Here is a 24,104-nt window from a genome sequence, read left to right as displayed (position 1 = left end):
GTCGAGCAGGTGGTTCTGGCGTGCTCGGCAGGTGCTTCCGGTGTCATTGGCATGTGGTTCCGGCATGTCTGAGAGGTGGTTCCGCCATGCCCGGCAGGTGATTCCGGAGTGTTCGCCAAGTGGTTCTGGCGTAGCCAGCAGGTGATTTTGCATGTTCGGCAATGGTTCCGGCGAGTCGAGCCGGTGGTTCCGGCATGTCCGTCAGGTGGTTCCGGCATGCCCGGCAGGTGATTCCGGAGTGTCCGGCATGTGGTTCTGGCACCTCTGAGAGGTGGTTCTGGCATGCCCGGCAGGTGATACCGGAGTGTCCGGCATTTGGTTCTGGCACCTCTGAGAGGTGGTTCCGGAATGCCTGGCCTGTGATTCCGGAGTGTCTGCCGAGTGGTTCAGGCGTAGCCGGCAGTTGATTTTGGCGTGTCCACTAGGTGGTTCTGGGGAGTGGATCAGCTGGTTCCGGCATACTCGGCAGGTGGTACCGGCGTGTCCAGAACATGGTTCTGGCAAGTCTGAGAGGTGGTTCCGGCACGCCCGACAGGTGATTCCGGAGCGTCCGCCAAGTGTTTCTGGCGTACCCGGCAGGTGATTTTGGCATGTCCGACAGGTGTTTCTTGCGAGTCGAGCAGGTGGCTCAGGCATGCTCAGCTGGTGCTTCCGGCGTCTCTGGCACGTGGTTCTGGAGTGTCTGAGAGCTGGTTCTGGCATGTCCGGCAGATGATTCCGGAGTGCCCACCAAGTGGTTCTGGTATACCTGGCAGGTGATTTTGGCGTGTCAGGAAGGTGGTTCCGGCTAGTTGAGCAGGTGGATCAGGCGTGCTCGCCAGGGGGTTCAGGCGGGTCTGGCAGGTGGTTTCGGACTGTTCGGGGTGTGGTTCCGGCATCTCAGGCACATGGTTCTGGCACGTCTGAGATGTGGTTCCGGCCGGCCCTACAGCTGTTTCCGGAGTGTCCGCCAAGTGGTTCCGGCGTAGCTGAAAGGTGATGTTGGAGTGACCGGCAGGTGGTTCCAGCCAGCCCGGCAGGTTATTCCGGAGTGTCTGATGAATGGTTCTGGCGTAGCCGGCAGGGGATTTTGGCGTGTCCAGCAGATGGTTCCGGCGAGCTCGGCAGGTGGTACCGGCGTGTCCGGAACATGGTTCTGGCAAGTCTGAGAGGTGGTTCCGGCATGCCCGACTGGTGATTCCGGAGTGTTCGCCAAGTGGTTCTGGCGTAGCCGGCAGGTCATTTTGCATGGCCGGCGGTGGTTCCGGCGAGTCGAGCCGGTGGTTCCGGCCTAGCCGGCAGTTGATTTTGGCGTGTCCACTAGGTGGTTCTGGGGAGTGGATCAGCTGGTTCCGGCATACTCGGCAGGTGGTACCGGCGTGTCCAGAAAATGGTTCTGGCAAGTCTGAGAGGTGGTTCCGGCACGCCCGACAGGTGATTCCGGAGCGTCCGCCAAGTGTTTCTGGCGTACCCGGTAGGTGATTTAGGCATGTCCGACAGGTGTTTCTTGCGAGTCGAGCAGGTGGCTCAGGCATGCTCAGCTGGTGCTTCCGGCGTCTCTGGCACGTGGTTCTGGTGTGTCTGAGAGCTGGTTCTGGCATGTCCGGCAGATGATTCCGGAGTGCCCACCAAGTGGTTCTGGTATACCTGGCAGGTGATTTTGGCGTGTCAGGAAGGTGGTTCCGGCTAGTTGAGCAGGTGGATCAGGCGTGCTCGCCAGGGGGTTCAGGCGGGTCTGGCAGGTGGTTTCGGTCTGTTTGGGGAGTGGTTCCGGCATCTCAGGCACATGGTTCTGGCACGTCTGAGAGGTGGTTCCGGCCGGCCCGACAGGTGTTTCCGGAGTGTCCGACAAGTGGTTCTGGCGTACCTGAAAGGTGATGTTGGCGCGACCGGCAGGTGGTTCCAGCCAGCCGGGCAGGTGTTTCCGGACGGTCCGCCAAGTGGTTCTGGCGTAGCTGAAAGGTGATGTGATTGTGTCCAGCAGGTGGTTTTGGCGAGTCGAGCAGGTGGTTCTGCCGTGCTCGGCAGGTGCTTCCGGTATCATTGGCATGTGGTTCCGCCATGTCTGAGAGGTGGTTCCGCCATGCCCGGCAGGTGATTCCGGAGTGTTCCCCAAGTGGTTCTGGCGTAGCCGGCAGGTGATTTTGCATGTCCGGCAATGGTTCCGGCGTGTCGAGCCTGTGGTTCCGGCATGTCCAGCAGGTGGTTCCGGCACGCCCGGCAGGTGATTCCGGAGTGTACGGCATGTGGTTCTGGCACCTCTGAGAGGTGGTTCCGGCATGCCCGGCAGGTGATACCGGAATGTCCAGCCTTTGGTTCTGGCACCTCTGAGAGGTGGTTCCGGAATGCCTGGCATGTGATTCCGGAGTGTCTGCCGAGTGGTTCTGGCGTAGCCGGCAGTTGATTTTGGCGTGTCCACTAGGTGGTTCTGGGGAGTGGATCAGCTGGTTCCGGCATACTCGGCAGGTGGTACCGGCGTGTCCAGAACATGGTTCTGGCAAGTCTGAGAGGTGGTCCCGGCACGCCCGACAGGTGATTCCGGCGCGTCCGCCAAGTGTTTCCGGCGTACCCGGCAGGTGATTTTGGCCTGTCCGACAGGTGTTTCTTGCGAGTCGAGCAGGTGGCTCAGGCATGCTCTGCAGGAGCTTCCGGCGTCTCTGGCACGTGGTTCTGGTGTGTCTGAGAGCTGGTTCTGGCATGTCCGGCAGATGATTCCGGAGTGTCCACCAAGTGGTTCTGGTATACCTGGCAGGTGATTTTGGCGTGTCAGGAAGTTGGTTCCGGCTAGTTGAGCAGGTGGATCAGGCGTGCTCGCCAGGGGGTTCAGGCGGGTCTGTCAGGTGGTTTCGGTCTGTTTGGGCAGTGGTTCCGGCATCTCAGGCACATGGTTCTGGCACGTCTGAGAGGTGGTTCCGGCCGGCCCGACAGGTGTTTCCATGGTGTCCCCCAAGTGGTTCTGGCATAGCTGGCAGGTGATGTTGGCGTGACCGACAGGTGGTTCCAGCAAGCCCGGCAGGTGATTCCGAAGAGTTCACCAAATGGTTGTGGCGTAGCCGGCAGGTGATTTTGGCGTGTCCAGCAGGTGGTTTTGGCGAGTCGAGCAGGTGGTTCTGGCGTGCTCGGCAGGTGCTTCCGGTGTCATTGGCATGTGGTTCCGGCATGTCTGAGAGGTGGTTCCGCCATGCCCGGCAGGTGATTCCGGAGTGTTCGCCAAGTGGTTTTGCATGTGATTTTGCATGTCCGGCAATGGTTCCGGCGAGTTGAGCCGGTGGTTCCGGCATGTCCGGCAGGTGGTTCCGGCATGCCCGGCAGGTGATTCCGGAGTGTCCGTCATGTGGTTCTGGCACCTCTGAGAGGTGGTTCCGGCATGCCCGGCAGGTGATACCGGAGTGTCGGGCATTTGGTTCATGCACCTCTGAGAGGTGGTTCCGGAATGCCTGGCATGTGATTCCGGAGTGTCTGCCGAGTTGTTCAGGCGTATCCGGCAGGTGATTTTGGCTTGTCCAGCAGGTGATTCCGGCGAGCTCGGCAGGTTGTTCCCGCATGTCCGGAACATGGTTCTGGCACGTCTGAGAAATGGTTCCGGCATGCCCGGCAGGTGATTCCGGAGTGTCCGGCATGTGGTTCTGGAACCTCTGAGAGGTGGTTCCGGCATGCCCGGCAGTTGGTTACGGAGTGTCTGCCGAGTGGTTCTGGAGTAGCCGGCAGGTGATTCTGGCGTATCCAGCAGATGGTTCTGGGGAGTGCATCAGGTGGTTCCGGCATACTCAGCAGGTGGCACCGGCGTGTCCGGAACTTGGTTCTGGCAAGTCTGAGAGGTGGTTCCATCATGCCCGACAGGTGTTTCTGGAGTGTTCGCCAAGTGGTTCTGGCGTAGCCGGCAGGTGATTTTGCATGTCCGGCGGTGGTTCCGGCGAGTCGAGCCGGTGGTTCCGGCGTGTCCAGCAGGTGTTTCCGGTCTGTCCGGCAGGTGGTTCTGGCGTGTCCGGCACGAGGTTCTGGCACGTCTGAGAGTTGGTTCCGGCATGCCCAACAGGTGATTCCTGAGTGTCCGCCACGTGGTTCTGGCGTACCCGGCAGGTGATTTTGGCGTGTCTGGCAGGTGTTTCTTGCAAGTCGAGCATTTGGCTCAGGCATGCTCAGCAGGTGCTTCCGGCGTGTCTGGCACGTGGTTCTGGTGTGTCTGAGAGCTGGTTCTGGCATGTCCGGCAGATGATTCCGGAGTGTCCACCTAGTGGTTGTGGCATACCCGGCAGGTGATTTTAGCGTGTCAGGTAGGTGGTTCCAGCGAGTCGAGTAGGTGGTTCCGGCGTGCTCGGCAGGTGGTTCAGGCAGGTGTGGCAGGTGGTTTCGGTCTGTTCGTGGTGTGGTTCCGGCATATCAGGCACATGGTTCTGGCACGTCTGATAGGTGGTTCCGGCCGGCCCGACAGGTGTTTCCATGGTGTCCGTCAAGTGGTTCCGGCATAGCTGGCCGGTGATGTTGGCGGCAGGTGGTTCCAGCCAGCCCGGCAGGTGATTCCGAAGAGTTCACCAAATGGTTGTGGCGTAGCCGGCAGGTGATTTTGGCGTGTCCAGCAGGTGGTTTTGGCGAGTCGAGCAGGTGGTTCTGGCGTGCTCGGCAGGTGCTTCCGGTGTCATTGGCATGTGGTTCCGGCATGTCTGAGAGGTGGTTCCGCCATGCCCGGCAGGTGATTCCGGAGTGTTCGCCAAGTGGTTCTGGCGTAGCCAGCAGGTGATTTTGCATGTTCGGCAATGGTTCCGGCGAGTCGAGCCGGTGGTTCCGGCATGTCCGTCAGGTGGTTCCGGCATGCCCGGCAGGTGATTCCGGAGTGTCCGGCATGTGGTTCTGGCACCTCTGAGAGGTGGTTCTGGCATGCCCGGCAGGTGATACCGGAGTGTCCGGCATTTGGTTCTGGCACCTCTGAGAGGTGGTTCCGGAATGCCTGGCATGTGATTCCGGAGTGTCTGCCGAGTGGTTCAGGCGTAGCCGGCAGTTGATTTTGGCGTGTCCACTAGGTGGTTCTGGGGAGTGGATCAGCTGGTTCCGGCATACTCGGCAGGTGGTACCGGCGTGTCCAGAACATGGTTCTGGCAAGTCTGAGAGGTGGTTCCGGCACGCCCGACAGGTGATTCCGGAGCGTCCGCCAAGTGTTTCTGGCGTACCCGGCAGGTGATTTTGGCATGTCCGACAGGTGTTTCTTGCGAGTCGAGCAGGTGGCTCAGGCATGCTCAGCTGGTGCTTCCGGCGTCTCTGGCACGTGGTTCTGGAGTGTCTGAGAGCTGGTTCTGGCATGTCCGGCAGATGATTCCGGAGTGCCCACCAAGTGGTTCTGGTATACCTGGCAGGTGATTTTGGCGTGTCAGGAAGGTGGTTCCGGCTAGTTGAGCAGGTGGATCAGGCGTGCTCGCCAGGGGGTTCAGGCGGGTCTGGCAGGTGGTTTCGGACTGTTCGGGGTGTGGTTCCGGCATCTCAGGCACATGGTTCTGGCACGTCTGAGATGTGGTTCCGGCCGGCCCTACAGCTGTTTCCGGAGTGTCCGCCAAGTGGTTCTGGCGTAGCTGAAAGGTGATGTTGGAGTGACCGGCAGGTGGTTCCAGCCAGCCCGGCAGGTTATTCCGGAGTGTCTGATGAATGGTTCTGGCGTAGCCGGCAGGGGATTTTGGCGTGTCCAGCAGATGGTTCCGGCGAGCTCGGCAGGTGGTACCGGCGTGTCCGGAACATGGTTCTGGCAAGTCTGAGAGGTGGTTCCGGCATGCCCGACTGGTGATTCCGGAGTGTTCGCCAAGTGGTTCTGGCGGAGCCGGCAGGTCATTTTGCATGGCCGGCGGTGGTTCCGGCGAGTCGAGCCGGTGGTTCCGGCCTAGCCGGCAGTTGATTTTGGCGTGTCCACTAGGTGGTTCTGGGGAGTGGATCAGCTGGTTCCGGCATACTCGGCAGGTGGTACCGGCGTGTCCAGAAAATGGTTCTGGCAAGTCTGAGAGGTGGTTCCGGCACGCCCGACAGGTGATTCCGGAGCGTCCGCCAAGTGTTTCTGGCGTACCCGGTAGGTGATTTAGGCATGTCCGACAGGTGTTTCTTGCGAGTCGAGCAGGTGGCTCAGGCATGCTCAGCTGGTGCTTCCGGCGTCTCTGGCACGTGGTTCTGGTGTGTCTGAGAGCTGGTTCTGGCATGTCCGGCAGATGATTCCGGAGTGACCACCAAGTGGTTCTGGTATACCTGGCAGGTGATTTTGGCGTGTCAGGAAGGTGGTTCCGGCTAGTTGAGCAGGTGGATCAGGCGTGCTCGCCAGGGGGTTCAGGCGGGTCTGGCAGGTGGTTTCGGTCTGTTTGGGGAGTGGTTCCGGCATCTCAGGCACATGGTTCTGGCACGTCTGAGAGGTGGTTCCGGCCGGCCGGAGAGGTGTTTCCGGAGTGTCCGACAAGTGGTTCTGGCGTACCTGAAAGGTGATGTTGGCGCGACCGGCAGGTGGTTCCAGCCAGCCGGGCAGGTGTTTCCGGAGTGTCCGCCAAGTGGTTCTGGCGTAGCTGAAAGGTGATGTGATTGTGTCCAGCAGGTGGTTTTGGCGAGTCGAGCAGGTGGTTCTGCCGTGCTCGGCAGGTGCTTCCGGTATCATTGGCATGTGGTTCCGCCATGTCTGAGAGGTGGTTCCGCCATGCCCGGCAGGTGATTCCGGAGTGTTCCCCAAGTGGTTCTGGCGTAGCCGGCAGGTGATTTTGCATGTCCGGCAATGGTTCCGGCGTGTCGAGCCTGTGGTTCCGGCATGTCCAGCAGGTGGTTCCGGCACGCCCGGCAGGTGATTCCGGAGTGTACGGCATGTGGTTCTGGCACCTCTGAGAGGTGGTTCCGGCATGCCCGGCAGGTGATACCGGAATGTCCAGCCTTTGGTTCTGGCACCTCTGAGAGGTGGTTCCGGAATGCCTGGCATGTGATTCCGGAGTGTCTGCCGAGTGGTTCTGGCGTAGCCGGCAGTTGATTTTGGCGTGTCCACTAGGTGGTTCTGGGGAGTGGATCAGCTGGTTCCGGCATACTCGGCAGGTGGTACCGGCGTGTCCAGAACATGGTTCTGGCAAGTCTGAGAGGTGGTCCCGGCACGCCCGACAGGTGATTCCGGCGCGTCCGCCAAGTGTTTCCGGCGTACCCGGCAGGTGATTTTGGCCTGTCCGACAGGTGTTTCTTGCGAGTCGAGCAGGTGGCTCAGGCATGCTCAGCAGGAGCTTCCGGCGTCTCTGGCACGTGGTTCTGGTGTGTCTGAGAGCTGGTTCTGGCATGTCCGGCAGATGATTCCGGAGTGTCCACCTAGTGGTTGTGGCATACCCGGCAGGTGATTTTAGCGTGTCAGGTAGGTGGATCCAGCGAGTCGAGTAGGTGGTTCCGGCGTGCTCGGCAGGTGGTTCAGGCAGGTGTGGCAGGTGGTTTCGGTCTGTTCGTGGTGTGGTTCCGGCATATCAGGCACATGGTTCTGGCACGTCTGATAGGTGGTTCCGGCCGGCCCGACAGGTGTTTCCATGGTGTCCGTCAAGTGGTTCCGGCATAGCTGGCCGGTGATGTTGGCGGCAGGTGGTTCCAGCCAGCCCGGCAGGTGATTCCGAAGAGTTCACCAAATGGTTGTGGCGTAGCCGGCAGGTGATTTTGGCGTGTCCAGCAGGTGGTTTTGGCGAGTCGAGCAGGTGGTTCTGGCGTGCTCGGCAGGTGCTTCCGGTGTCATTGGCATGTGGTTCCGGCATGTCTGAGAGGTGGTTCCGCCATGCCCGGCAGGTGATTCCGGAGTGTTCGCCAAGTGGTTTTGCATGTGATTTTGCATGTCCGGCAATGGTTCCGGCGAGTTGAGCCGGTGGTTCCGGCATGTCCGGCAGGTGGTTCCGGCATGCCCGGCAGGTGATTCCGGAGTGTCCGTCATGTGGTTCTGGCACCTCTGAGAGGTGGTTCCGGCATGCCCGGCAGGTGATACCGGAGTGTCGGGCATTTGGTTCATGCACCTCTGAGAGGTGGTTCCGGAATGCCTGGCATGTGATTCCGGAGTGTCTGCCGAGTTGTTCAGGCGTATCCGGCAGGTGATTTTGGCTTGTCCAGCAGGTGATTCCGGCGAGCTTGGCAGGTTGTTCCCGCATGTCCGGAACATGGTTCTGGCACGTCTGAGAAATGGTTCCGGCATGCCCGGCAGGGGATTCCGGAGTGTTCGGCATGTGTTTCTGGAACCTCTGAGAGGTGGTTCCGGCATGCCCGGCAGTTGGTTACGGAGTGTCTGCCGAGTGGTTCTGGAGTAGCCGGCAGGTGATTCTGGCGTATCCAGCAGATGGTTCTGGGGAGTGCATCAGGTGGTTCCGGCATACTCAGCAGGTGGCACCGGCGTGTCCGGAACTTGGTTCTGGCAAGTCTGAGAGGTGGTTCCATCATGCCCGACAGGTGTTTCCGGAGTGTTCGCCAAGTGGTTCTGGCGTAGCCGGCAGGTGATTTTGCATGTCCGGCGGTGGTTCCGGCGAGTCGAGCCGGTGGTTCCGGCGTGTCCAGCAGGTGTTTCCGGTCTGTCCGGCAGGTGGTTCTGGCGTGTCCGGCACGAGGTTCTGGCACGTCTGAGAGTTGGTTCCGGCATGCCCAACAGGTGATTCCTGAGTGTCCGCCACGTGGTTCTGGCGTACCCGGCAGGTGATTTTGGCGTGTCTGGCAGGTGTTTCTTGCAAGTCGAGCATTTGGCTCAGGCATGCTCAGCAGGTGCTTCCGGCGTGTCTGGCACGTGGTTCTGGTGTGTCTGAGAGCTGGTTCTGGCATGTCCGGCAGATGATTCCGGAGTGTCCACCTAGTGGTTGTGGCATACCCGGCAGGTGATTTTAGCGTGTCAGGTAGGTGGATCCAGCGAGTCGAGTAGGTGGTTCCGGCGTGCTCGGCAGGTGGTTCAGGCAGGTGTGGCAGGTGGTTTCGGTCTGTTCGTGGTGTGGTTCCGGCATATCAGGCACATGGTTCTGGCACGTCTGATAGGTGGTTCCGGCCGGCCCGACAGGTGTTTCCATGGTGTCCGTCAAGTGGTTCCGGCATAGCTGGCCGGTGATGTTGGCGGCAGGTGGTTCCAGCCAGCCCGGCAGGTGATTCCGAAGAGTTCACCAAATGGTTGTGGCGTAGCCGGCAGGTGATTTTGGCGTGTCCAGCAGGTGGTTTTGGCGAGTCGAGCAGGTGGTTCTGGCGTGCTCGGCAGGTGCTTCCGGTGTCATTGGCATGTGGTTCCGGCATGTCTGAGAGGTGGTTCCGCCATGCCCGGCAGGTGATTCCGGAGTGTTCGCCAAGTGGTTTTGCATGTGATTTTGCATGTCCGGCAATGGTTCCGGCGAGTTGAGCCGGTGGTTCCGGCATGTCCGGCAGGTGGTTCCGGCATGCCCGGCAGGTGATTCCGGAGTGTCCGTCATGTGGTTCTGGCACCTCTGAGAGGTGGTTCCGGCATGCCCGGCAGGTGATACCGGAGTGTCGGGCATTTGGTTCATGCACCTCTGAGAGGTGGTTCCGGAATGCCTGGCATGTGATTCCGGAGTGTCTGCCGAGTTGTTCAGGCGTATCCGGCAGGTGATTTTGGCTTGTCCAGCAGGTGATTCCGGCGAGCTCGGCAGGTTGTTCCCGCATGTCCGGAACATGGTTCTGGCACGTCTGAGAAATGGTTCCGGCATGCCCGGCAGGTGATTCTGGAGTGTCCGGCATGTGTTTCTGGAACCTCTGAGAGGTGGTTCCGGCATGCCCGGCAGTTGGTTACGGAGTGTCTGCCGAGTGGTTCTGGAGTAGCCGGCAGGTGATTCTGGCGTATCCAGCAGATGGTTCTGGGGAGTGCATCAGGTGGTTCCGGCATACTCAGCAGGTGGCACCGGCGTGTCCGGAACTTGGTTCTGGCAAGTCTGAGAGGTGGTTCCATCATGCCCGACAGGTGTTTCCGGAGTGTTCGCCAAGTGGTTCTGGCGTAGCCGGCAGGTGATTTTGCATGTCCGGCGGTGGTTCCGGCGAGTCGAGCCGGTGGTTCCGGCGTGTCCAGCAGGTGTTTCCGGTCTGTCCGGCAGGTGGTTCTGGCGTGTCCGGCACGAGGTTCTGGCACGTCTGAGAGTTGGTTCCGGCATGCCCAACAGGTGATTCCTGAGTGTCCGCCACGTGGTTCTGGCGTACCCGGCAGGTGATTTTGGCGTGTCTGGCAGGTGTTTCTTGCAAGTCGAGCATTTGGCTCAGGCATGCTCAGCAGGTGCTTCCGGCGTGTCTGGCACGTGGTTCTGGTGTGTCTGAGAGCTGGTTCTGGCATGTCCGGCAGATGATTCCGGAGTGTCCACCTAGTGGTTGTGGCATACCCGGCAGGTGATTTTAGCGTGTCAGGTAGGTGGTTCCAGCGAGTCGAGTAGGTGGTTCCGGCGTGCTCGGCAGGTGGTTCAGGCAGGTGTGGCAGGTGGTTTCGGTCTGTTCGTGGTGTGGTTCCGGCATATCAGGCACATGGTTCTGGCACGTCTGATAGGTGGTTCCGGCCGGCCCGACAGGTGTTTCCATGGTGTCCGTCAAGTGGTTCCGGCATAGCTGGCCGGTGATGTTGGCGGCAGGTGGTTCCAGCCAGCCCGGCAGGTGATTCCGAAGAGTTCACCAAATGGTTGTGGCGTAGCCGGCAGGTGATTTTGGCGTGTCCAGCAGGTGGTTTTGGCGAGTCGAGCAGGTGGTTCTGGCGTGCTCGGCAGGTGCTTCCGGTGTCATTGGCATGTGGTTCCGGCATGTCTGAGAGGTGGTTCCGCCATGCCCGGCAGGTGATTCCGGAGTGTTCGCCAAGTGGTTCTGGCGTAGCCAGCAGGTGATTTTGCATGTTCGGCAATGGTTCCGGCGAGTCGAGCCGGTGGTTCCGGCATGTCCGTCAGGTGGTTCCGGCATGCCCGGCAGGTGATTCCGGAGTGTCCGGCATGTGGTTCTGGCACCTCTGAGAGGTGGTTCTGGCATGCCCGGCAGGTGATACCGGAGTGTCCGGCATTTGGTTCTGGCACCTCTGAGAGGTGGTTCCGGAATGCCTGGCATGTGATTCCGGAGTGTCTGCCGAGTGGTTCAGGCGTAGCCGGCAGTTGATTTTGGCGTGTCCACTAGGTGGTTCTGGGGAGTGGATCAGCTGGTTCCGGCATACTCGGCAGGTGGTACCGGCGTGTCCAGAACATGGTTCTGGCAAGTCTGAGAGGTGGTTCCGGCACGCCCGACAGGTGATTCCGGAGCGTCCGCCAAGTGTTTCTGGCGTACCCGGCAGGTGATTTTGGCATGTCCGACAGGTGTTTCTTGCGAGTCGAGCAGGTGGCTCAGGCATGCTCAGCTGGTGCTTCCGGCGTCTCTGGCACGTGGTTCTGGAGTGTCTGAGAGCTGGTTCTGGCATGTCCGGCAGATGATTCCGGAGTGCCCACCAAGTGGTTCTGGTATACCTGGCAGGTGATTTTGGCGTGTCAGGAAGGTGGTTCCGGCTAGTTGAGCAGGTGGATCAGGCGTGCTCGCCAGGGGGTTCAGGCGGGTCTGGCAGGTGGTTTCGGACTGTTCGGGGTGTGGTTCCGGCATCTCAGGCACATGGTTCTGGCACGTCTGAGATGTGGTTCCGGCCGGCCCTACAGCTGTTTCCGGAGTGTCCGCCAAGTGGTTCCGGCGTAGCTGAAAGGTGATGTTGGAGTGACCGGCAGGTGGTTCCAGCCAGCCCGGCAGGTTATTCCGGAGTGTCTGATGAATGGTTCTGGCGTAGCCGGCAGGGGATTTTGGCGTGTCCAGCAGATGGTTCCGGCGAGCTCGGCAGGTGGTACCGGCGTGTCCGGAACATGGTTCTGGCAAGTCTGAGAGGTGGTTCCGGCATGCCCGACTGGTGATTCCGGAGTGTTCGCCAAGTGGTTCTGGCGTAGCCGGCAGGTCATTTTGCATGGCCGGCGGTGGTTCCGGCGAGTCGAGCCGGTGGTTCCGGCCTAGCCGGCAGTTGATTTTGGCGTGTCCACTAGGTGGTTCTGGGGAGTGGATCAGCTGGTTCCGGCATACTCGGCAGGTGGTACCGGCGTGTCCAGAAAATGGTTCTGGCAAGTCTGAGAGGTGGTTCCGGCACGCCCGACAGGTGATTCCGGAGCGTCCGCCAAGTGTTTCTGGCGTACCCGGTAGGTGATTTAGGCATGTCCGACAGGTGTTTCTTGCGAGTCGAGCAGGTGGCTCAGGCATGCTCAGCTGGTGCTTCCGGCGTCTCTGGCACGTGGTTCTGGTGTGTCTGAGAGCTGGTTCTGGCATGTCCGGCAGATGATTCCGGAGTGCCCACCAAGTGGTTCTGGTATACCTGGCAGGTGATTTTGGCGTGTCAGGAAGGTGGTTCCGGCTAGTTGAGCAGGTGGATCAGGCGTGCTCGCCAGGGGGTTCAGGCGGGTCTGGCAGGTGGTTTCGGTCTGTTTGGGGAGTGGTTCCGGCATCTCAGGCACATGGTTCTGGCACGTCTGAGAGGTGGTTCCGGCCGGCCCGACAGGTGTTTCCGGAGTGTCCGACAAGTGGTTCTGGCGTACCTGAAAGGTGATGTTGGCGCGACCGGCAGGTGGTTCCAGCCAGCCGGGCAGGTGTTTCCGGAGTGTCCGCCAAGTGGTTCTGGCGTAGCTGAAAGGTGATGTGATTGTGTCCAGCAGGTGGTTTTGGCGAGTCGAGCAGGTGGTTCTGCCGTGCTCGGCAGGTGCTTCCGGTATCATTGGCATGTGGTTCCGCCATGTCTGAGAGGTGGTTCCGCCATGCCCGGCAGGTGATTCCGGAGTGTTCCCCAAGTGGTTCTGGCGTAGCCGGCAGGTGATTTTGCATGTCCGGCAATGGTTCCGGCGTGTCGAGCCTGTGGTTCCGGCATGTCCAGCAGGTGGTTCCGGCACGCCCGGCAGGTGATTCCGGAGTGTACGGCATGTGGTTCTGGCACCTCTGAGAGGTGGTTCCGGCATGCCCGGCAGGTGATACCGGAATCTCCAGCCTTTGGTTCTGGCACCTCTGAGAGGTGGTTCCGGAATGCCTGGCATGTGATTCCGGAGTGTCTGCCGAGTGGTTCTGGCGTAGCCGGCAGTTGATTTTGGCGTGTCCACTAGGTGGTTCTGGGGAGTGGATCAGCTGGTTCCGGCATACTCGGCAGGTGGTACCGGCGTGTCCAGAACATGGTTCTGGCAAGTCTGAGAGGTGGTCCCGGCACGCCCGACAGGTGATTCCGGCGCGTCCGCCAAGTGTTTCCGGCGTACCCGGCAGGTGATTTTGGCCTGTCCGACAGGTGTTTCTTGCGAGTCGAGCAGGTGGCTCAGGCATGCTCAGCAGGAGCTTCCGGCGTCTCTGGCACGTGGTTCTGGTGTGTCTGAGAGCTGGTTCTGGCATGTCCGGCAGATGATTCCGGAGTGTCCACCTAGTGGTTGTGGCATACCCGGCAGGTGATTTTAGCGTGTCAGGTAGGTGGATCCAGCGAGTCGAGTAGGTGGTTCCGGCGTGCTCGGCAGGTGGTTCAGGCAGGTGTGGCAGGTGGTTTCGGTCTGTTCGTGGTGTGGTTCCGGCATATCAGGCACATGGTTCTGGCACGTCTGATAGGTGGTTCCGGCCGGCCCGACAGGTGTTTCCATGGTGTCCGTCAAGTGGTTCCGGCATAGCTGGCCGGTGATGTTGGCGGCAGGTGGTTGCAGCCAGCCCGGCAGGTGATTCCGAAGAGTTCACCAAATGGTTGTGGCGTAGCCGGCAGGTGATTTTGGCGTGTCCAGCAGGTGGTTTTGGCGAGTCGAGCAGGTGGTTCTGGCGTGCTCGGCAGGTGCTTCCGGTGTCATTGGCATGTGGTTCCGGCATGTCTGAGAGGTGGTTCCGCCATGCCCGGCAGGTGATTCCGGAGTGTTCGCCAAGTGGTTTTGCATGTGATTTTGCATGTCCGGCAATGGTTCCGGCGAGTTGAGCCGGTGGTTCCGGCATGTCCGGCAGGTGGTTCCGGCATGCCCGGCAGGTGATTCCGGAGTGTCCGTCATGTGGTTCTGGCACCTCTGAGAGGTGGTTCCGGCATGCCCGGCAGGTGATACCGGAGTGTCGGGCATTTGGTTCATGCACCTCTGAGAGGTGGTTCCGGAATGCCTGGCATGTGATTCCGGAGTGTCTGCCGAGTTGTTCAGGCGTATCCGGCAGGTGATTTTGGCTTGTCCAGCAGGTGATTCCGGCGAGCTCGGCAGGTTGTTCCCGCATGTCCGGAACATGGTTCTGGCACGTCTGAGAAATGGTTCCGGCATGCCCGGCAGGTGATTCCGGAGTGTCCGGCATGTGTTTCTGGAACCTCTGAGAGGTGGTTCCGGCATGCCCGGCAGTTGGTTACGGAGTGTCTGCCGAGTGGTTCTGGAGTAGCCGGCAGGTGATTCTGGCGTATCCAGCAGATGGTTCTGGGGAGTGCATCAGGTGGTTCCGGCATACTCAGCAGGTGGCACCGGCGTGTCCGGAACTTGGTTCTGGCAAGTCTGAGAGGTGGTTCCATCATGCCCGACAGGTGTTTCCGGAGTGTTCGCCAAGTGGTTCTGGCGTAGCCGGCAGGTGATTTTGCATGTCCGGCGGTGGTTCCGGCGAGTCGAGCCGGTGGTTCCGGCGTGTCCAGCAGGTGTTTCCGGTCTGTCCGGCAGGTGGTTCTGGCGTGTCCGGCACGAGGTTCTGGCACGTCTGAGAGTTGGTTCCGGCATGCCCAACAGGTGATTCCTGAGTGTCCGCCACGTGGTTCTGGCGTACCCGGCAGGTGATTTTGGCGTGTCTGGCAGGTGTTTCTTGCAAGTCGAGCATTTGGCTCAGGCATGCTCAGCAGGTGCTTCCGGCGTGTCTGGCACGTGGTTCTGGTGTGTCTGAGAGCTGGTTCTGGCATGTCCGGCAGATGATTCCGGAGTGTCCACCTAGTGGTTGTGGCATACCCGGCAGGTGATTTTAGCGTGTCAGGTAGGTGGTTCCAGCGAGTCGAGTAGGTGGTTCCGGCGTGCTCGGCAGGTGGTTCAGGCAGGTGTGGCAGGTGGTTTCGGTCTGTTCGTGGTGTGGTTCCGGCATATCAGGCACATGGTTCTGGCACGTCTGATAGGTGGTTCCGGCCGGCCCAACAGGTGTTTCCATGGTGTCCGTCAAGTGGTTCCGGCATAGCTGGCCGGTGATGTTGGCGGCAGGTGGTTCCAGCCAGCCCGGCAGGTGATTCCGAAGAGTTCACCAAATGGTTGTGGCGTAGCCGGCAGGTGATTTTGGCGTGTCCAGCAGGTGGTTTTGGCGAGTCGAGCAGGTGGTTCTGGCGTGCTCGGCAGGTGCTTCCGGTGTCATTGGCATGTGGTTCCGGCATGTCTGAGAGGTGGTTCCGCCATGCCCGGCAGGTGATTCCGGAGTGTTCGCCAAGTGGTTCTGGCGTAGCCAGCAGGTGATTTTGCATGTTCGGCAATGGTTCCGGCGAGTCGAGCCGGTGGTTCCGGCATGTCCGTCAGGTGGTTCCGGCATGCCCGGCAGGTGATTCCGGAGTGTCCGGCATGTGGTTCTGGCACCTCTGAGAGGTGGTTCTGGCATGCCCGGCAGGTGATACCGGAGTGTCCGGCATTTGGTTCTGGCACCTCTGAGAGGTGGTTCCGGAATGCCTGGCCTGTGATTCCGGAGTGTCTGCCGAGTGGTTCAGGCGTAGCCGGCAGTTGATTTTGGCGTGTCCACTAGGTGGTTCTGGGGAGTGGATCAGCTGGTTCCGGCATACTCGGCAGGTGGTACCGGCGTGTCCAGAACATGGTTCTGGCAAGTCTGAGAGGTGGTTCCGGCACGCCCGACAGGTGATTCCGGAGCGTCCGCCAAGTGTTTCTGGCGTACCCGGCAGGTGATTTTGGCATGTCCGACAGGTGTTTCTTGCGAGTCGAGCAGGTGGCTCAGGCATGCTCAGCTGGTGCTTCCGGCGTCTCTGGCACGTGGTTCTGGAGTGTCTGAGAGCTGGTTCTGGCATGTCCGGCAGATGATTCCGGAGTGCCCACCAAGTGGTTCTGGTATACCTGGCAGGTGATTTTGGCGTGTCAGGAAGGTGGTTCCGGCTAGTTGAGCAGGTGGATCAGGCGTGCTCGCCAGGGGGTTCAGGCGGGTCTGGCAGGTGGTTTCGGACTGTTCGGGGTGTGGTTCCGGCATCTCAGGCACATGGTTCTGGCACGTCTGAGATGTGGTTCCGGCCGGCCCTACAGCTGTTTCCGGAGTGTCCGCCAAGTGGTTCCGGCGTAGCTGAAAGGTGATGTTGGAGTGACCGGCAGGTGGTTCCAGCCAGCCCGGCAGGTTATTCCGGAGTGTCTGATGAATGGTTCTGGCGTAGCCGGCAGGGGATTTTGGCGTGTCCAGCAGATGGTTCCGGCGAGCTCGGCAGGTGGTACCGGCGTGTCCGGAACATGGTTCTGGCAAGTCTGAGAGGTGGTTCCGGCATGCCCGACTGGTGATTCCGGAGTGTTCGCCAAGTGGTTCTGGCGTAGCCGGCAGGTCATTTTGCATGGCCGGCGGTGGTTCCGGCGAGTCGAGCCGGTGGTTCCGGCCTAGCCGGCAGTTGATTTTGGCGTGTCCACTAGGTGGTTCTGGGGAGTGGATCAGCTGGTTCCGGCATACTCGGCAGGTGGTACCGGCGTGTCCAGAAAATGGTTCTGGCAAGTCTGAGAGGTGGTTCCGGCACGCCCGACAGGTGATTCCGGAGCGTCCGCCAAGTGTTTCTGGCGTACCCGGTAGGTGATTTAGGCATGTCCGACAGGTGTTTCTTGCGAGTCGAGCAGGTGGCTCAGGCATGCTCAGCTGGTGCTTCCGGCGTCTCTGGCACGTGGTTCTGGTGTGTCTGAGAGCTGGTTCTGGCATGTCCGGCAGATGATTCCGGAGTGCCCACCAAGTGGTTCTGGTATACCTGGCAGGTGATTTTGGCGTGTCAGGAAGGTGGTTCCGGCTAGTTGAGCAGGTGGATCAGGCGTGCTCGCCAGGGGGTTCAGGTGGGTCTGGCAGGTGGTTTCGGTCTGTTTGGGGAGTGGTTCCGGCATCTCAGGCACATGGTTCTGGCACGTCTGAGAGGTGGTTCCGGCCGGCCCGACAGGTGTTTCCGGAGTGTCCGACAAGTGGTTCTGGCGTACCTGAAAGGTGATGTTGGCGCGACCGGCAGGTGGTTCCAGCCAGCCGGGCAGGTGTTTCCGGAGTGTCCGCCAAGTGGTTCTGGCGTAGCTGAAAGGTGATGTGATTGTGTCCAGCAGGTGGTTTTGGCGAGTCGAGCAGGTGGTTCTGCCGTGCTCGGCAGGTGCTTCCGGTATCATTGGCATGTGGTTCCGCCATGTCTGAGAGGTGGTTCCGCCATGCCCGGCAGGTGATTCCGGAGTGTTCCCCAAGTGGTTCTGGCGTAGCCGGCAGGTGATTTTGCATGTCCGGCAATGGTTCCGGCGTGTCGAGCCTGTGGTTCCGGCATGTCCAGCAGGTGGTTCCGGCACGCCCGGCAGGTGATTCCGGAGTGTACGGCATGTGGTTCTGGCACCTCTGAGAGGTGGTTCCGGCATGCCCGGCAGGTGATACCGGAATGTCCAGCCTTTGGTTCTGGCACCTCTGAGAGGTGGTTCCGGAATGCCTGGCATGTGATTCCGGAGTGTCTGCCGAGTGGTTCTGGCGTAGCCGGCAGTTGATTTTGGCGTGTCCACTAGGTGGTTCTGGGGAGTGGATCAGCTGGTTCCGGCATACTCGGCAGGTGGTACCGGCGTGTCCAGAACATGGTTCTGGCAAGTCTGAGAGGTGGTCCCGGCATGCCCGACAGGTGATTCCGGCGCGTCCGCCAAGTGTTTCCGGCGTACCCGGCAGGTGATTTTGGCCTGTCCGACAGGTGTTTCTTGCGAGTCGAGCAGGTGGCTCAGGCATGCTCAGCAGGAGCTTCCGGCGTCTCTGGCACGTGGTTCTGGTGTGTCTGAGAGCTGGTTCTGGCATGTCCGGCAGATGATTCCGGAGTGTCCACCAAGTGGTTCTGGTATACCTGGCAGGTGATTTTGGCGTGTCAGGAAGTTGGTTCCGGTTAGTTGAGCAGGTGGATCAGGCGTGCTCGCCAGGGGGTTCAGGCGGGTCTGGCAGGTGGTTTCGGTCTGTTCGGGGAGTGGTTCCGGCATCTCAGGCACATGGTTCTGGCACGTCTGAGAGGTGGTTCCGGCCGGCCCGACAGGTGTTTCCATGGTGTCCCCCAAGTGGTTCTGGCATAGCTGGCAGGTGATGTTGGCGTGACCGACAGGTGGTTCCAGCAAGCCCGGCAGGTGATTCCGAAGAGTTCACCAAATGGTTGTGGCGTAGCCGGCAGGTGATTTTGGCGTGTCCAGCAGGTGGTTTTGGCGAGTCGAGCAGGTGGTTCTGGCGTGCTCGGCAGGTGCTTCCGGTGTCATTGGCATGTGGTTCCGGCATGTCTGAGAGGTGGTTCCGCCATGCCCGGCAGGTGATTCCGGAGTGTTCGCCAAGTGGTTTTGCATGTGATTTTGCATGTCCGGCAATGGTTCCGGCGAGTCGAGCCGGTGGTTCCGGCATGTCCGGCAGGTGGTTCCGGCATGCCCGGCAGGTGATTCCGGAGTGTCCGTCATGTGGTTCTGGCACCTCTGAGAGGTGGTTCCGGCATGCCCGGCAGGTGATACCGGAGTGTCGGGCATTTGGTTCATGCACCTCTGAGAGGTGGTTCCGGAATGCCTGGCATGTGATTCCGGAGTGTCTGCCGAGTTGTTCAGGCGTATCCGGCAGGTGATTTTGGCTTGTCCAGCAGGTGATTCCGGCGAGCTCGGCAGGTTGTTCCCGCATGTCCGGAACATGGTTCTGGCACGTCTGAGAAATGGTTCCGGCATGCCCGGCAGGTGATTCCGGAGTGTCCGGCATGTGTTTCTGGAACCTCTGAGAGGTGGTTCCGGCATGCCCGGCAGTTGGTTACGGAGTGTCTGCCGAGTGGTTCTGGAGTAGCCGGCAGGTGATTCTGGCGTATCCAGCAGATGGTTCTGGGGAGTGCATCAGGTGGTTCCGGCATACTCAGCAGGTGGCACCGGCGTGTCCGGAACTTGGTTCTGGCAAGTCTGAGAGGTGGTTCCATCATGCCCGACAGGTGTTTCCGGAGTGTTCGCCAAGTGGTTCTGGCGTAGCCGGCAGGTGATTTTGCATGTCCGGCGGTGGTTCCGGCGAGTCGAGCCGGTGGTTCCGGCGTGTCCAGCAGGTGTTTCCGGTCTGTCCGGCAGGTGGTTCTGGCGTGTCCGGCACGAGGTTCTGGCACGTCTGAGAGTTGGTTCCGGCATGCCCAACAGGTGATTCCTGAGTGTCCGCCACGTGGTTCTGGCGTACCCGGCAGGTGATTTTGGCGTGTCTGGCAGGTGTTTCTTGCAAGTCGAGCATTTGGCTCAGGCATGCTCAGCAGGTGCTTCCGGCGTGTCTGGCACGTGGTTCTGGTGTGTCTGAGAGCTGGTTCTGGCATGTCCGGCAGATGATTCCGGAGTGTCCACCTAGTGGTTGTGGCATACCCGGCAGGTGATTTTAGCGTGTCAGGTAGGTGGTTCCAGCGAGTCGAGTAGGTGGTTCCGGCGTGCTCGGCAGGTGGTTCAGGCAGGTGTGGCAGGTGGTTTCGGTCTGTTCGTGGTGTGGTTCCGGCATATCAGGCACATGGTTCTGGCACGTCTGATAGGTGGTTCCGGCCGGCCCGACAGGTGTTTCCATGGTGTCCGTCAAGTGGTTCCGGCATAGCTGGCCGGTGATGTTGGCGGCAGGTGGTTCCAGCCAGCCCGGCAGGTGATTCCGAAGAGTTCACCAAATGGTTGTGGCGTAGCCGGCAGGTGATTTTGGCGTGTCCAGCAGGTGGTTTTGGCGAGTCGAGCAGGTGGTTCTGGCGTGCTCGGCAGGTGCTTCCGGTGTCATTGGCATGTGGTTCCGGCATGTCTGAGAGGTGGTTCCGCCATGCCCGGCAGGTGATTCCGGAGTGTTCGCCAAGTGGTTCTGGCGTAGCCAGCAGGTGATTTTGCATGTTCGGCAATGGTTCCGGCGAGTCGAGCCGGTGGTTCCGGCATGTCCGTCAGGTGGTTCCGGCATGCCCGGCAGGTGATTCCGGAGTGTCCGGCATGTGGTTCTGGCACCTCTGAGAGGTGGTTCTGGCATGCCCGGCAGGTGATACCGGAGTGTCCGGCATTTGGTTCTGGCACCTCTGAGAGGTGGTTCCGGAATGCCTGGCCTGTGATTCCGGAGTGTCTGCCGAGTGGTTCAGGCGTAGCCGGCAGTTGATTTTGGCGTGTCCACTAGGTGGTTCTGGGGAGTGGATCAGCTGGTTCCGGCATACTCGGCAGGTGGTACCGGCGTGTCCAGAACATGGTTCTGGCAAGTCTGAGAGGTGGTTCCGACACGCCCGACAGGTGATTCCGGAGCGTCCGCCCAGTGTTTCTGGCGTACCCGGCAGGTGATTTTGGCATGTCTGACAGGTGTATCTTGCGAGTCGAGCAGGTGGCTCAGGCATGCTCAGCTGGTGCTTCCGGCGTCTCTGGCACGTGGTTCTGGTGTGTCTGAGAGCTGGTTCTGGCATGTCCGGCAGATGATTCCGGAGTGACCACCAAGTGGTTCTGGTATACCTGGCAGGTGATTTTGGCGTGTCAGGAAGGTGGTTCCGGCTAGTTGAGCAGGTGGATCAGGCGTGCTCGCCAGGGGGTTCAGGCGGGTCTGGCAGGTGGTTTCGGTCTGTTTGGGGAGTGGTTCCGGCATCTCAGGCACATGGTTCTGGCACGTCTGAGAGGTGGTTCCGGCCGGCCGGAGAGGTGTTTCCGGAGTGTCCGACAAGTGGTTCTGGCGTACCTGAAAGGTGATGTTGGCGCGACCGGCAGGTGGTTCCAGCCAGCCGGGCAGGTGTTTCCGGAGTGTCCGCCAAGTGGTTCTGGCGTAGCTGAAAGGTGATGTGATTGTGTCCAGCAGGTGGTTTTGGCGAGTCGAGCAGGTGGTTCTGCCGTGCTCGGCAGGTGCTTCCGGTATCATTGGCATGTGGTTCCGCCATGTCTGAGAGGTGGTTCCGCCATGCCCGGCAGGTGATTCCGGAGTGTTCCCCAAGTGGTTCTGGCGTAGCCGGCAGGTGATTTTGCATGTCCGGCAATGGTTCCGGCGTGTCGAGCCTGTGGTTCCGGCATGTCCAGCAGGTGGTTCCGGCACGCCCGGCAGGTGATTCCGGAGTGTACGGCATGTGGTTCTGGCACCTCTGAGAGGTGGTTCCGGCATGCCCGGCAGGTGATACCGGAATGTCCAGCCTTTGGTTCTGGCACCTCTGAGAGGTGGTTCCGGAATGCCTGGCATGTGATTCCGGAGTGTCTGCCGAGTGGTTCTGGCGTAGCCGGCAGTTGATTTTGGCGTGTCCACTAGGTGGTTCTGGGGAGTGGATCAGCTGGTTCCGGCATACTCGGCAGGTGGTACCGGCGTGTCCAGAACATGGTTCTGGCAAGTCTGAGAGGTGGTCCCGGCACGCCCGACAGGTGATTCCGGCGCGTCCGCCAAGTGTTTCCGGCGTACCCGGCAGGTGATTTTGGCCTGTCCGACAGGTGTTTCTTGCGAGTCGAGCAGGTGGCTCAGGCATGCTCAGCAGGAGCTTCCGGCGTCTCTGGCACGTGGTTCTGGTGTGTCTGAGAGCTGGTTCTGGCATGTCCGGCAGATGATTCCGGAGTGTCCACCTAGTGGTTGTGGCATACCCGGCAGGTGATTTTAGCGTGTCAGGTAGGTGGATCCAGCGAGTCGAGTAGGTGGTTCCGGCGTGCTCGGCAGGTGGTTCAGGCAGGTGTGGCAGGTGGTTTCGGTCTGTTCGTGGTGTGGTTCCGGCATATCAGGCACATGGTTCTGGCACGTCTGATAGGTGGTTCCGGCCGGCCCGACAGGTGTTTCCATGGTGTCCGTCAAGTGGTTCCGGCATAGCTGGCCGGTGATGTTGGCGGCAGGTGGTTCCAGCCAGCCCGGCAGGTGATTCCGAAGAGTTCACCAAATGGTTGTGGCGTAGCCGGCAGGTGATTTTGGCGTGTCCAGCAGGTGGTTTTGGCGAGTCGAGCAGGTGGTTCTGGCGTGCTCGGCAGGTGCTTCCGGTGTCATTGGCATGTGGTTCCGGCATGTCTGAGAGGTGGTTCCGCCATGCCCGGCAGGTGATTCCGGAGTGTTCGCCAAGTGGTTTTGCATGTGATTTTGCATGTCCGGCAATGGTTCCGGCGAGTTGAGCCGGTGGTTCCGGCATGTCCGGCAGGTGGTTCCGGCATGCCCGGCAGGTGATTCCGGAGTGTCCGTCATGTGGTTCTGGCACCTCTGAGAGGTGGTTCCGGCATGCCCGGCAGGTGATACCGGAGTGTCGGGCATTTGGTTCATGCACCTCTGAGAGGTGGTTCCGGAATGCCTGGCATGTGATTCCGGAGTGTCTGCCGAGTTGTTCAGGCGTATCCGGCAGGTGATTTTGGCTTGTCCAGCAGGTGATTCCGGCGAGCTTGGCAGGTTGTTCCCGCATGTCCGGAACATGGTTCTGGCACGTCTGAGAAATGGTTCCGGCATGCCCGGCAGGGGATTCCGGAGTGTTCGGCATGTGTTTCTGGAACCTCTGAGAGGTGGTTCCGGCATGCCCGGCAGTTGGTTACGGAGTGTCTGCCGAGTGGTTCTGGAGTAGCCGGCAGGTGATTCTGGCGTATCCAGCAGATGGTTCTGGGGAGTGCATCAGGTGGTTCCGGCATACTCAGCAGGTGGCACCGGCGTGTCCGGAACTTGGTTCTGGCAAGTCTGAGAGGTGGTTCCATCATGCCCGACAGGTGTTTCCGGAGTGTTCGCCAAGTGGTTCTGGCGTAGCCGGCAGGTGATTTTGCATGTCCGGCGGTGGTTCCGGCGAGTCGAGCCGGTGGTTCCGGCGTGTCCAGCAGGTGTTTCCGGTCTGTCCGGCAGGTGGTTCTGGCGTGTCCGGCACGAGGTTCTGGCACGTCTGAGAGTTGGTTCCGGCATGCCCAACAGGTGATTCCTGAGTGTCCGCCACGTGGTTCTGGCGTACCCGGCAGGTGATTTTGGCGTGTCTGGCAGGTGTTTCTTGCAAGTCGAGCATTTGGCTCAGGCATGCTCAGCAGGTGCTTCCGGCGTGTCTGGCACGTGGTTCTGGTGTGTCTGAGAGCTGGTTCTGGCATGTCCGGCAGATGATTCCGGAGTGTCCACCTAGTGGTTGTGGCATACCCGGCAGGTGATTTTAGCGTGTCAGGTAGGTGGATCCAGCGAGTCGAGTAGGTGGTTCCGGCGTGCTCGGCAGGTGGTTCAGGCAGGTGTGGCAGGTGGTTTCGGTCTGTTCGTGGTGTGGTTCCGGCATATCAGGCACATGGTTCTGGCACGTCTGATAGGTGGTTCCGGCCGGCCCGACAGGTGTTTCCATGGTGTCCGTCAAGTGGTTCCGGCATAGCTGGCCGGTGATGTTGGCGGCAGGTGGTTCCAGCCAGCCCGGCAGGTGATTCCGAAGAGTTCACCAAATGGTTGTGGCGTAGCCGGCAGGTGATTTTGGCGTGTCCAGCAGGTGGTTTTGGCGAGTCGAGCAGGTGGTTCTGGCGTGCTCGGCAGGTGCTTCCGGTGTCATTGGCATGTGGTTCCGGCATGTCTGAGAGGTGGTTCCGCCATGCCCGGCAGGTGATTCCGGAGTGTTCGCCAAGTGGTTTTGCATGTGATTTTGCATGTCCGGCAATGGTTCCGGCGAGTTGAGCCGGTGGTTCCGGCATGTCCGGCAGGTGGTTCCGGCATGCCCGGCAGGTGATTCCGGAGTGTCCGTCATGTGGTTCTGGCACCTCTGAGAGGTGGTTCCGGCATGCCCGGCAGGTGATACCGGAGTGTCGGGCATTTGGTTCATGCACCTCTGAGAGGTGGTTCCGGAATGCCTGGCATGTGATTCCGGAGTGTCTGCCGAGTTGTTCAGGCGTATCCGGCAGGTGATTTTGGCTTGTCCAGCAGGTGATTCCGGCGAGCTCGGCAGGTTGTTCCCGCATGTCCGGAACATGGTTCTGGCACGTCTGAGAAATGGTTCCGGCATGCCCGGCAGGTGATTCTGGAGTGTCCGGCATGTGTTTCTGGAACCTCTGAGAGGTGGTTCCGGCATGCCCGGCAGTTGGTTACGGAGTGTCTGCCGAGTGGTTCTGGAGTAGCCGGCAGGTGATTCTGGCGTATCCAGCAGATGGTTC

The sequence above is a fragment of the Equus caballus genome, chromosome 23 (assembly GCF_041296265.1).
Source record: "Equus caballus isolate H_3958 breed thoroughbred chromosome 23, TB-T2T, whole genome shotgun sequence".
Lineage (NCBI taxonomy): Eukaryota > Metazoa > Chordata > Mammalia > Perissodactyla > Equidae > Equus > Equus caballus.
Note: the sequence above shows the minus strand (reverse complement) of the source record.